We start from the raw sequence: 14396 nt of genomic DNA, 5'->3' as shown, positions 1-14396 counted from the left end.
TGGAGAGGGGGGAGGGGTGGAGGGAGATGAGGCACCAAAACCGGACAACAAAGAGTTAATTTACAGCTACATCACATCTCCTCTGAAGTCAGCACTGACCTCTCTGACCTCTGAATACCGGCTTTCACACAGGTCCCACTGTGTAATCCTTTGTTCTCCACTCTCTGCTGGCGACTAATCGCCCTCCTCCTCCCTTCCCTCTCCATAGGTTACACAGGGCTCGACTGATGTAAAAGAGTCGAGATTTCCTGATAATGAGCAGTGAATGAGAGAGAGGTAGGGAGAGAGGGGGGGGGGGGGGCTGGGGGAAAGTCTTTTTGAATGCAGATAATGGCATATTTGCCTAATTAACCCAAATACAAAGTATCTTAAAATCGCCTGGACTATTGATTTCTGCAAAAAACAAAAACAAAACAAAACACAACAGTGACACTTTAAGGGTTAAAGAGCAACAGATACTCACAAAAATAGTTAGAACAATGTCCTTTCTCCTGATGGACAACACAGAGGACCTGACTTGGGTGCATGTAGTGTAGGTAGTAGGTGTTACTTGAGTAGTGTTAAGTTAAGGGACTGTTTAGGGGCCTTGCCTAATAAATACACCACTTGTAGTGTGTGTGACTTAGTTGAAGATGCTTGGACTCATGGTTAGGACTGAGAAGAAGAAGACTGAAGAGACCACTTTATGCCAGAAGAGCCCACAGAGTCCCAGGGTTGAACAGCTAGGTGTAGCTAACCCCTCAAGGTTCCCTGAGTAGGTTGAGCAGAAATCAATAAAGTTCATCTGTGGTGTCTCATCATGGGTGTTGTGTATGCACCCCAGTAAGTCTTTAACTCAGGTTAAAGTGGGAGATGAAGTACCTTAGTTTCCCCACTAGATGCCACTACTGTTTGTTTGTACTTCTATGCACACCTGAAGTCAATGGGTTAACTGTCTTATTTCATGTGATGTATGCTGACCAATTACGGGTGCTCTTTCTCTCTATCCTATCCTCTACTTCTTCTCTCTTACACACACTCCGCCCTGTAGGAGGAGTTAGCCCTATGTAGGAGGAAGTACAGGGAGTTAGTCGTTGGAGGTTCAAGAGGACAGATGTGGGAGAGACTAGCTCTGAGAGAGATCTCTTTTATATAAGCTACCACTACAGTTATGCAGTGCAAAGTCCAACGTAGAGGAGAGAAGCCACCTAGGCTCACCCTGGCCCAGAAGGGAGTGGGAGGTGCGGATTATGGAGGATGTTAGGTAAAGGTCATAAGCAGAGCACAGGTAGGACTGTAGACAAAGAGGAGGGAGGAGATGTAGAAAGGTGCTTTGTGGGTGAGCAGAAGGAGTTTGTAAGGTATCATTTGCTTAATAGGGAGCCAGTGTAGTGACTGGCACAGGGGAGGCATCAGTGTACTGACTGGCACAGGGGAGGCATCAGTGTACTGACTGGCACAGGGGAGGCATCAGTGTACTGACTGGCACAGGGGCGAGGCATAAGGGTAGTGACTGGCACAGGGGGAGGCATAAGGATAGGGTAAAGTGTAAGAAAACTTAATTCTCCCGCTCACTGGACGCGCAGTGTGCCCCTACCACTGACCTATATCGTGCGAGCAAGGACCAGCATCCCTTCCCTCTGAGCACCGGAATATATGCGGCATGCTGCGACTCTGCAGACCACACCTGAGACTACCGTCCCGTTCAAACCAGTGACAAAGCCAGCTCCTGTATGCCAATGCTCCATCAGCCCACACAACTCAGTACACGGGCCCCATAGCAGTTGCATGGTCTTCCTTAATGTAAGGCTGGGTTCACACTCCGTATATTTCAGTCAGTATTGTGGTCCTCATATTGCAACCAAAACCAGGAGTGGAATAAAAACACAGAAAGGATCTGTTCACACAATGTTGAAATTGAGTGGATGGCCGTCATTTAATGGCAAATTTTTGCTGTTATTTTAAAACAACGGCTGTTGACGATTTGCCGAATGGTACAAAGAATGAACTAAACACCTATAAACCCATCCGATATGCATATGAAAAAAGATATGAAATTCATTGGTACAAAAAAACTTTATTGAAAAGTATCGCAAAAATAACAAGGACAAGGAAAAACAAAAACATTAATAAAAACAAGGACCCGGGAGGTGGGAGACCATACATGAGGACAGGTATATGTTTTAAAATTAAAGTGCAAGTGCAAGTGTCATTCCAGAGGTGTTTGCATCATTTAGGGAGGTTTAATGGGCGACTTGGTGACTGCGAATTTTGATTTCCAAGTGCCGCAGATTTTTTTCCCATAGACTATAATGGGATGGAATACTCGTTCGAATAGTCGAATATCGGTGCCTATTCGATTTGAATTCTCGAAAGTCGAATATTTCACTACTCGCTTATCTCTAATAATAATAATAATAATAATAATAATAATAATAATAAAAGTATGTGTAAAGACCAAATAAATATATGCACAGACCTTTACATAAGAGAGTCCCAGATTGTGAATACCATCCAGGTATCACACAGGAATACATTGATTATTAGTATTGATTCTCTTTGCATTACATATGACATGATGCCCCCTACTGTAAACTATTAGAAAATTACAAGTCACAGAGGAGTTCATACAGTAAGCTGCAGGCTTCATAGTTACATTACGCTTTACATTACGTCTGTGTTCACACAATGTCGAGAAAAGTTGTACGCTTTTTCTATTTAAAAAGACGTCCGTTTTTGTTGCAATTTAATTGACATCAATGCTATGCACTGAAGTCAATGGACAGACGCCCAATGCACACAATGTATATAATGACAGTCGTCTGCACGGAGATCAAAATAATGATCGTGACAATTTTTTTTTGAACGTCTATTGCAAAGAGCGGACGTTATTTGAAAACGTGTGAACATAGTCTAAGTGTGTAATGTAATGTTTTGCAGCAGATGGGATGCAGGACTGTGTAATACAAGCTGCAGCTGCTTAAGAACCTCTTTCTTAAATAGAGAAATGGGTCCTACATGTCCGGCAGTGGTTGGCACAGGAGACTATATACAACACTGTTACTAAAGTCTTCTTATAAGACTCAGTCACCCCTGATAGCGCATTGTTCACACAGTCTATAAATACCTCACATTTGCAAAGTTTTTTTTGTTTTTTTTTTGAGCATTTTTAAACTCTCAATACCCTTTTTATACAGATTAAAATAAAGCTCAAAAATGCATTAGACTTATGCATTAGGTTATGCGTGAAATTACAAGTCTCAACCCTCAAGTCTTCCAGTACTTATCAGCTGCTGTTTGTCCTGCAGGAAGTGGTGTATTCTCTCCAGTCTGGCACAGTGCTCTCTGCTGCCACCTCTGTCCATGTCAGGAACTGTCCAGAGCAGGAGAGGTTTTCTATGGGGATTTGCTACTACTCTGGACAGTTCCTGACATGGACAGAGGTGGCAGCAGAGAGCACTGTGTCAGACTGGAAAGAATACACCACTTTCTGCAGAACATACAGCCGCTGATAAGTAATGAAAGACTGGAGATTTTTAAATAGAAGTAAATTACAAATCTGTATAACTTTCTGAAACCCAGTTGATTTGAAAGAAAAAGAGTAACCCTATAAGCTACAGTTTCTAACGCTGTAAAACCCTTTTTTTTCTATATGTGAACCATCAGGTATTTTTGATTGAAAATTAACGGGAAAAATTGATACTAAAAGATTATTTGGAAATAGAAAAACCCAGCTACTTTCTTCCAGAAACAGCGCCACTCTTGTCTTAAGTTTTGGGGTGGTATTGTAGCTCAGTTCTATTGAAGTGATTGGAGCTGAAGTGTAATACCACACACAACCTGAGGACAAGGGTGGCACTGTTTTTTGCAAGAAAGTAGCTAGTTGTATGGCTCAGAAAATGAAGCCTATAGGAATATTATTTTCAGATGCGGCAATAGAAAATTTCCTTGGATATGTATATCTAGTAGTAGGCGCTTGTGTCTTTGCGTGTAAGTCACTAAATATATTTTTCGGTTATTATTGTTAGGAGCCAGATTGGGTGACAGGAGCTTTTCAGACGAGATCATATTATTAGCTTGAACACGGCAAATCATGAGCATTTGATATAAATCTGGGCGGTGGGGATACAGATGGCACAGTCACAAGAGGGATCTGCAGCCTCCTCCCCAAGCACAGCTGGCTGCTGTCTAACACTTGTTTAAAAAATCACTAGATTTCAGCTCCTGACAGTAACCTACCATATATATCCGGAAAAAAACAGATCAAAACAGCATAATGGAGGTACAGAAGACCCAAGTAATACAAATACCGCTTTATTGTAGAATATCAAACGCATGGACCTGCATAATAAATGGACCGCTCTTTATATACAGATCAATAATTTGGTTTAATCTATCCTCGAAATCTGCCGCCAAAATGCTTCTACACCAATTATACTGAAATAGCCCCCGGAAGAGTAGTTTTTTGACGTTTTGTTAGCATAAATGGAGCCGCGTCACAGAGTGGGGGGGAGAACGTTACACTGGGAGCCAATATCACCTTATACAGTTACCATATAAATGTAGATCCCAGCTCTAAACAGGTTCTGCAAACAATACAAGTGATTACAGTGCAGTTACATTCAGTGACTCACATGGGGCATCTTTTCTTACTGAATCACAGGGGGCTTCTTTGAACAGAGTCTTTCCTGGCAAAGTTCTGCTCTTCTGTCTTCCGGCACAGGCAGTGTGTCTTTTAGAGATGATGCCTGTGACGGACATCCGGGCTGTCTGCATTCAGTCAATTGTGTATGTCTTTGAATTGAATGGTGCATGTTTTCCAGGAATCCATAGGGCTGCATCCAACTTCTGCAGTAACTGGTTATCAAATGCCACCTATAATACAGTGGGGCTGTGGGTCACTCCTCCCCACTCTCCATATACAGTATACACATACAGCCTGTGATTCTATAGCGGCATGTAGCTGTGCTCTGTACAATGTAAAAGGACAAGTAATTTATAATAATACAGATAAACCTGGATTTTTTGAATGTCTTAATTTAGTTTTACAAATCTATGATAAACTTGGGACTCACATTTTATAAGGGGGATTATGTGGTAGAAAACATTTTAGAACTTTTGGTCCCATTGCCATAGGTGCTTAAAGTGAATCTGCTACTAGGTACATCCCTTTGGGTTTTTTACAATAACAGACTGGCACCGACACATGCCGACGACACCGTCCTTTTTCTTAACCGGTGCTCGATTCACATTGCACGGCGCTGGTCTATTCCCGAGCACCAGCCCAGCGGGAAGCACCGGGGGCGGGCCATTTCTCCTCTTTTCTTATTATCAGGGAAGTTTCCCATTGATCAGACCTCAACTGGTCACCAAATTATACTCTAGTTATTGGCACTCCAGTTATTGGAAAACTACAATTCCCATCATGGCTAGACAGTTCCCATGTGCCTTTGGCTATCCGACCTTGATGGAAATGGTAGTTTTACAACAGCTGGAGGACTTAAAGTTCCCCGTCCCTGCTACAGATAGAGGATACCTTTAAATTGTGGGACTATCCCTTTAAGCTGGCCACATACTTCAGCTTATCTTGCTGACTGCTATCTCCTCTGTCATCCCCGGTTCGGCATACGTCAAAAAGACAACAGCGGAAAATCTTGGGTTCTATAGAACTCAAACCTTGTTGAACCTTCCGCATTTACTTCCTGATGCCTTCCCGGTCTGTGGGGGAGGAGGAGACAGCCCGGGTACCGCCTGGAATTCCGGGATACAGCCTATTACCTAGGCAGGCAGTACCCGGGCTGTCTCCTCCTTCACCACGGACGGGGAAGGCCTTGGGAATCAAATGCGGAAGGTTAAACAAGGTTCGAGTTCTATAGAACCTAAGATTTTCTTCTGTTCGATCATCTCTAGTTAAAGTCCAACTTATCAAATTCTTCTTCCCATACATCGGCCATTGTAGGACAGTGGGATGGTCCCTATACACATCCGAGATGGTTGGTTGGCTGTGGGCTAACGTTTGGCGAGCCATAGTTACATATGAGTTATCTCTTCCTTTTAGGAGCTGGGATTTTCAGACGCACCTTCTCTTCTACCTTTTTCTTAGAGTTACAATTAACATTCCGCAGTCTGTCGGTGTTAAATCTTCAGGGGGGAAATGCTTAGACTTTAATGAAGTGAATTATGATTTGTGCAGATAGTGAGGTGGCCATACTAATTCATCTCTCCCAGGACATCGTGAACTTGTGTTAGCACGTCTTGAGTGGAGAGTTGTGAATGAGATCCGGGGAGACATCAGGCATCTCTCTCTCTCTCTCGTACGTGATGTTGTTTGGCGCCGGACTTAATGAGCCGGTAGTTACAATAAACCAGACATTTTAATTAATGCAAATTCTAAAGATTTTCGGATGTGTTATCGAAGGTATTTCACGTTATTACCGATCATCAGTGGAGACTCTATCTTCGCTTGCTCTCCAGACTCTGATAGGAAAAAAAAAAAAGGAATAACCTCAAATGCTTCTTCTCCAGTCTGGCCTGCAACATACTGCATTGCAGCAAAGAGGTTAAATGTCCATGCAATTATTTGTTTCCCAGAGGAAGTGGACCCATATGGATTAAGGATTGCCTGTAGGTTTGTTTGTGTTCGAAAGTCAATTATGACTAGCTAAATATCCCTGAGGTAAACATGTGTGAGGCAGATAATGTTATCAGAAAGGCAATGACAGTTCAAGAAGACTGGCGGGCCTGCATGTACAGTGCCGGCTGCATAATGAAGGCTCCGTATAGCAAAAAGAAAACCCAGATCAGAGATGAAGCTTAGACGGCCATGGGGTTGGTTTGGGGTTGAACGTCATATGGTGTTCTGCTATATATTTTAGGCGCCGTTGCAATTTTGCAATGTTTATTTTTCTATGTTTAAGGTTAACTGACATGTACCATTTAGCAGGACGGTGTTTTGTCCATTATATGATTATATGATCCTTTAACCCCTAGACGACCCTGGACGTAGGGTTACGTCATGGAAGTCTGTCCCCAGACGACCCTGGACGTAACCCTACGTCCTGGGTGTTTCTCCGGCTATGAAGCGCGCTCCAAAGCGGAGTGCGCTTCATAGGAGGTGGGGGCCGGCTGCAGTGAGCAGCCGGGACCTCACCGGTAATGACACGCTGCAGCGATCGCGCTGCCGCGTGTCATTAGCCCCTTAAACGCCGCGACCGCGGTGCGACCGCGGCGTTTAAGTGCAAGTGACAGGGGGAGTCCCCTGTCACTTACCGATCGGGACCCCCGCAGTGTGACTGTGGGGGTCCCGATCGTTGAAACGGACCGCCGGAGGTCTCTCACCTGCCTCTGTGCGGTCCGATCGGCGATCTGCTGCACTGAGCCTGCACAGGCAGGCTCAATGAGCAGATCGCCGATAACACTGATCAATGCTATGCCTATGACATAGCAATGGTCAGTGTAAAAATCAAAGTAGTGTATGTAGAAGTCCCCCAAAGGGACTTCAAATGTGTAAAAAAAAAGAACACTATTACACTACCCCAAAGCCCCTCCCCCAATAAAAGTTGAAATAACCCCCCCTTTCCTATAATATAAATAAAACATATAAAAATAAATAAATAAATAAACATATAATATACCGTAGCGTGCGTAATTGTCCGATTTATTAAAATATAACAAGTGTCATTGCGAACGGCGAACGGCGTACATGAAAAGAGGGGAAAAAGTGCGCAGATTACCGATTTTATGTTACATTATATATTAAAAAAAATCTATAAAAAGTGATCAAAACGTCCGATCTTCACAAATATGGTATTAATAAAAACTAGAGCTCATGGCGGAAAAAATTACACCCCATACAGCCCCGTAGGTGAAAAAATAAAACCGTTATAAGCGTCACAATAGGCCCATTTTATTAATATTTAATTGCCAAAAAAAAGGATTTCATAAAAAAATATATATATATAACATTAGAGAATCTGTGTAACCTGCATATGGTTGTGTTCGGACTGACCTATAGAGTAATAATATCATGTCCCTTTTACCATATAGTGCATTACGTAGACACAGGAACCCCCCAAATGTTACCATATTGCATTCTTTTTTACGATTTCACCTATTTATATCTTCATAAATAATATATTTGGGATTCCATCATACATGTTATGGTAAAATGAAAGACGCCATTACAAAGTACAACTATTCCTGTAACAAATAAGCTCTTACATGGCTTGTAGATAGAAAACTGAGAGTGCTAGAGCTCTTAGAAGGGGAGGAGGGAAAAACGAAAACACTAAGATCAAAATTTGCGCGGTCCACTGGGTCATTTTGGGCCTGGTCCTCAAAGGTTTAAAGGGGCTGCTATGATATTTGGAAAATGCAGGGGCAGGGGACATAATAACCACGCTCTCACCAGTTCCCTTGCCTGTCCAGCACTGTATCGCCGCTCCGGGACCCCCGCCAGCCTCCGAGATCTTCTTTTCGCAACTGCCCTCTCAGCAAGTCGGTGACTGGGGGGGGGGGGGGGGGGGGGCACGGTGCAGTCACTGATTGGATGATTGGCCAGTCCATGAGCCAGGTTGGGCATTTCCCCCAAGTCGTGACATCATCACAACTCAAGGGAAAATGCCTTCCAGCGGGAGTCCCAGGGTCGGTCAGGCAGAGCATCTTGGGCATGGGCAGAGGTAAGACATCATTGATGGTTATTTTCTCACCTGCCCCTGCCGCCTGACAAAAGTTTGCTATGGCCAGACTTCTCCATTAAACTATGTGCTATTGCCAAGACATCGCATTACATCTATTTATAAATGAGCGTGATGCCATATGGCTAGGATGTGAAATCATAGAGCAATCTAGGATAGAGATGAGCACAACTAGAGCATGGTCTGGTCCATCCAAAACCAGCATTTGATTACCGGTGGCTGAAGAAGTTGGCTGTATCCATGTTTTCTAGGACTCCCTAGGGCTGCATCCAACTTCTTTAGTTACCAGTCAATTAATGCCGCACGCTCGGGTTGGGAAGGCATGGAGCATGCTTGAGTTTTGCTCATCTCTAATATGCGAGGTTGCACAAAGCCCTAATGGTTTTCTACATATATATATATATATATATATATATATATATATATATCTATCTGATGGCTTAGCCATGATAGGCAGGGTGCTGACAATCTGCACATACATAGTGATCAGGGCTAGAAGCTGAAGGTAACTGACCTCAACCCCAATGGAAGTCAATGGGAGCTGAGCTACAGTTATCTGGTGCCACCACTACATTTCACTATATAAGTGTGGGAAGCCGAACAGCTGATCCGAGGGCTTGCTGGGTGTCAGCACCAAATTCAATGTGCGCAGTAATCTGAACCAGTGCCGTGCATAGCTTTAGCCCAGGGGATATTCTCTGATCTGCATTTATCTGGCGAGTTTTCAAACAAGTAGAGATTTTCCAAAACAGAGAACCCCTTAAACTCATTCTAGTGCATAGTTGTTGGTAATAGGGGAGGACGTAGTCCATAGTAAAGCTTCTGCTCTGGCCATGGTGCTGAATTAACTTTTAAACCTAGTACTTAAAGGGGCTGTTTTTTTGTGTAAGATGAACAAAATCTAATCAGAGCGTGTCCTACTAGTATCCTGATTTAATGTGTGTGTGTTTGTCTATTCTCTATTTAAGGGTTATTCTGTCAGAGAATATATATATATATATATATATATATATTTATTTTTTATTTTTATTTTTTTTCCTTTCTTCTTTTCTTTTCAGCAGTACAGGGTGGCACTGCCCTTCTGCTGTCGCCAATGATGTGGAACTGCAAGATTGCTCAAACCCTGATCCCACCACAGTTGCATATCACAAGCACTGGTGCATGCAGATACTGAGATACTGTCCATGTCAGGAACTGTCCAGAGCAGGAGAGGTTTTCTATGGGGATTTGCTGCTGCTCTTGACAGTTCCTGATATGGACAGAGGTGGCAGCATAGAGAGTACTGTGTCAGACTGGAAAGAATATACCCCTTCTTGCAGGACATACAGCAGCTGATAAGTACTGGAAAACTGAAGATTTTGAAATTAGAAGTAAATTACAAATCTGTATAGCTTTATGACGCCAGAAAAATTTTACAGTTGTTCCCTTTTAAGTATACAGACCCATCCTGCTTAATAGCTATGTCCAGTTAAAAATAGGAAATAATCACCTTTACACAACGGCCGCTGTTTAACGCTACTTACGTCTGTTATTTGAACAGAGCGTGTGAACATAGCCTCACCACTCAAAGTCATAAGGAGTTGGACCCAATATAGTAATAATGATCTTGGGTACAATAATCTTAAAACTAGTAATAAGAACATAGTGAAGAATCCTTGGATTATAACTTCTCATTCAACGTCTTAAGAGCTCTTTCAGTTTCAGTAATAGCGGTAGTACAGTATATACAAGGAGTATATAATGTTAACCCCTTCCTGTCAGTAATACGTATGTATACGTTCCTACTGCATATACCCCATGCTGTATGAATGTTTATATACATTTGTGACTGAAGGGGCTGTAGATGTGTGCGGGACCGCTGCAGTGTGTCCAGGGCCGTAGGTAATGAGAGGCAGCTGCGATCCTATAGCTGCATCTCATTAACCCCTTAAATGCTGCGATCAATAGCTTTAGCGGCATTTAAGGTACTCAGTGATCAGGATCCCCACAGCCATGTTGTGGGGGTCCCGATCGCATGTATTGACGGGCAGGGGTAAGTCACTTAAGATTGCATGTGTTACAGTAAAAAAAAGTGTAATATAAAAAGTTTTTAAAAGTATTAAAAAACCCTTATAAACCCCCTCCCAATAAAAGTTTAAAATAGCCCCTTGCCCATCATAAAAATAAAAATCTAAAATAAATAAATAAACATATTACATATTGTAGCGTGCGGAATTGTCTAATCTATTAAAACATAACATTATTGTTCCCGCACGGTGGACAGCGTAAATGAAAATAAAAACAAAAAAACATGCACACCAGGATTGCTGATTTAATAAATTGATACATTTTCTGATAAATTATCAGAAAATTTTTTATGAAAAGCGATCAAAATTTTTCTGTTACACCAGTATGATATTAATAAAAACTAGAGATCATGTTGCAAAAAATGACACCCCAACCAGCCCTGTAGGTAGAAAAATAAAAGCGCTGTGGCTCTTAAAAGCGAGGAGGAACATTGCATTAATTTGACCCTGGACATCCTGTGACAGTTGTTTTGCATATTGGAATGTGCTTTGCCAGACCAAGCCTGGTGAAGCACGTTCCAACATGCGAAACAGCTGTCATGTGTCTGTGGAAGGAGTTGATGTACTTAACTGCAGGTGCATGCTAGCTGATGTGTGAGCTGCACTAAATATGGACTGAAATAAAAAAGTCAAGTAAATTGGTGAGTTCCCTTGTTTTCTACATGCGCGATAATCTTTCCGTGTAATAAGACCCTTAGGGTCCTACTAGATGAAGCGATTTTTAACGAATAACGATTAACGATAAATGATTGCAAATTAGATTGTTTATCTTTAACATGAAATTGTTCGATATATTACACAGAAAGATAGTCGGTTGCGATCGTTACTACGATCGTTTACTCCATCTGATCCCAGCAAAAGAAGGAACGATGTGGAATTACAGTGAATGATTATTGATGATTTTAGGGTCAGATCTAAATTAACGATCAACGACACACAAACGATTTTTCGAAAGTTGCCTTCAATTACACAGCACAGTTATCGTTTAAATTCTAACAATATAACAATTTTCCGCACGATAATCGTCCCATGTAAAAGGGCCCTTAGTCTACGGTTTTGGGCTATGTAGAACATTTAGCCCTAGGAGACAATGGGCTTATACAGTAGTTGTAGCTTATATGCTATTTAGGGCAAGGAAAACAATGTCAGATGCTAGGTTAATGAAGATCCTCTACTATTGTTCGTTCTCCTTTTAGTAAAATATTTTAAAAAATTCAATAAAAAATTGCTTAATTTAAAAAGAGAAAATTGATGGAAATTTTTTTTTTTTGTAAACCAGAAAAAAGAACAAAGCCAAAATGCAAATATTAGGCTAGTATATCCACATTCTAAAAGATATTGAAAACGATATAGTAGATTGATGGCTAGTGAATGGCTGAAGAGGAACACCATTGACCCCTATCTGCTAAGGGAAGCAAAAATCAAATTACCAGTGGCTGGTGGAATGAAGGGACACTAAGCAGCTGTTGTGCATCAGGACTAGCGTGGTTTCATTATCTTTATAACAGATAGGCCACTTAGAATATGAAAATGCTCCCTGCTGAGACACTCCTGGCAGTAGCTAGAGATGGTTCTTAAAAAAGATTGATGTTCTTCTTGGATGAAACGAAAGAATTTTCAAATTTGAAAAAGAAAATGTTGAGCGTCAGGCAGAACTACTGGCTGCAACTTCTTCGAGGTTCCACAGTAAGTGCGGGATTATTAAATCCACTCCATCAAAACTGAAGGTAGAAAAGTTATGTTTTATATGTATTTTATTAGTAGAGATCAGACCGCAATGTTTTATTAAGTAGAATGTCGAAAAAACCCCACTTTTTAATTTCCTGCTTCGATTAGGAGGAAAAGTTACTGTTGTAATTAAGAGATGGTCATTACTGTTTGTCTGCTATTAAAACCATGTGCAGTCCCATCAGGGGGCATTTTCCAAAAAGTTGTGTGTTTAGCACTCTTGCATACTTTGCATTGAGTTTAGTTTTAGCTATCTGAGGTGCATGTAAACCTAAGACCCGTTTCACACATGAATATAATATTGTCCACAATTACAGACCCATTATTGGGGACTATATAGTACCCATTGTTTTTTATGGACCCATTTACACATCTGTAGTTGCTATGGATCATGATCATTAATTCCGGCCATAGGTAGCATTAAACAATGGCCATTCCGAGTGAACAGCCATTCAGTGTATGAACATACAGTAGCCTAAAGGTGCTCCTAGACCTAAGATCAGCGAGATTTTCAGTACTTTTACGTGATATGATCAACTGAGTGGTTGGGCTGCACGAACAATCTTTGTATTGTTTCTGCAGCCATAAAAACTGACAGCAGAGATATGCGTATATTTGTGCTGTCAGTTTTCAGATCACACATGCAGTGCTTACTTACCTAGTAAGCTGCTGCTGTGATTAGTCATCCCGCTCACCGGCTCTACCGTCCAGCCGCCGTGTCTTCAGGCTGCTCTGCCCCCTCCGGCAGTCAATAATTCTGTAAGAGGTGGCTGCCTGAAGATACAGCGGCTGGACGGGAGAGCCAGAGAATGGGATACCAGATCACAGAAGCAGCATACTAGGTAAGTATGTACTGCTGTGAGATCTGTTTAGCCTCTTAGCTATCTATTTATCTATGAATCCTTCTCATATTTAAATATAATTATGCCCACATTCTACACCAGTGTACTGTACGAGACCAGTACGAGACTGTATAGATCCAGAAAAAGCCAAAACCCCCTTCTGAGGTAGATGCCAATTCCCCAATAGTAGGGGGAAAAAAATCCTTCCTGGTTCAAAACACGGTAATGAGAATAAATCCCTGAATCCTCTAGAAATCTAGTCCCCAGAACTTGTACATTAGGTCCTTCTTGAACTGGGGGCCTAATGTGGACATTAATATCCATGTAGAGATATGAGGAAATTTGGAAATATTTTACATAAAGAAGGAGTCTGATCAAATTCCGATAGACAGGGATAATTAATAGATAGAAAGAAAGATGACGTTTGTTCGAGTTACATATTCAAAGTAATGGAAAAATAACTACATTTCGAAGATAAATGATCAGTGACATCACATGGACTGTATGGTAAGTATGAATTATTGTTATTTTTTTTGCTTGTAGGTGTATACTGTATGCTCCAGTGAAGACTCGGCTGGCCTGCCAGGCATCTGAAGAGGTGACATTGGGAAAACCTGGCACAACCCGCGATGTTTAGATTAATGGATATGGCATCTGTTTAGAGGGAGCAATTCATGGTAATTGAACTACTAAAATAAAAAAAGTCATTATAGAAGGTTTTGCGTGTTGAAGGTAATATAGGGCAGTTTGTACTCAGTATTACAGGAAGGCCCGCTTACCTCTAGACCAGTTGTCAAAGACAAATATTCTGCTTACAGGATGGGTACAAGGGTCTCAGATATAAAACCTCCTGATTCTGACTACCATAGCAGGTGGAGGTTTGGATCATGATTTATGCCTGAAAGCGCCCCTGCCTGCTTATCGGGTGAGGATTGGCGAAACTGCGTCTTCTCCCTTGGTGTACGCCCCTGCCGTCAAAGTCTGTGGCTGGGCAGGAACAGCGGTCAGGGTTAAGAGATATCTGATGGAGCAAAGTACCCAGATATTCTTAATGACAAATCTAATCTGGACCTGGAGAGTTGGTT

The 14396-nt window shown here is 41.8% G+C and overlaps 1 long non-coding RNA gene across 1 annotated transcript in view; it reads left to right on the top strand.

The window, feature by feature from the left end:
• Positions 1-13974, top strand: part of LOC138795107 (uncharacterized) — a 50258-nt gene extending 36284 nt beyond the window's left edge. Inside the window, exon 3 of the long non-coding RNA XR_011363569.1 lies at positions 13855-13974. This is a non-coding gene — a long non-coding RNA (uncharacterized lncRNA). The remainder of the gene's footprint in view (positions 1-13854) is intronic.
• Positions 13975-14396: the final 422 nt, after the last annotated feature.

The sequence above is a fragment of the Dendropsophus ebraccatus genome, chromosome 6, assembly GCF_027789765.1.
Source record: "Dendropsophus ebraccatus isolate aDenEbr1 chromosome 6, aDenEbr1.pat, whole genome shotgun sequence".
NCBI lineage: Eukaryota > Metazoa > Chordata > Amphibia > Anura > Hylidae > Dendropsophus > Dendropsophus ebraccatus.
The sequence above is the reverse complement of the archived record's forward strand: the minus strand, read 5'-3'. Positions and strand labels throughout refer to the sequence as shown.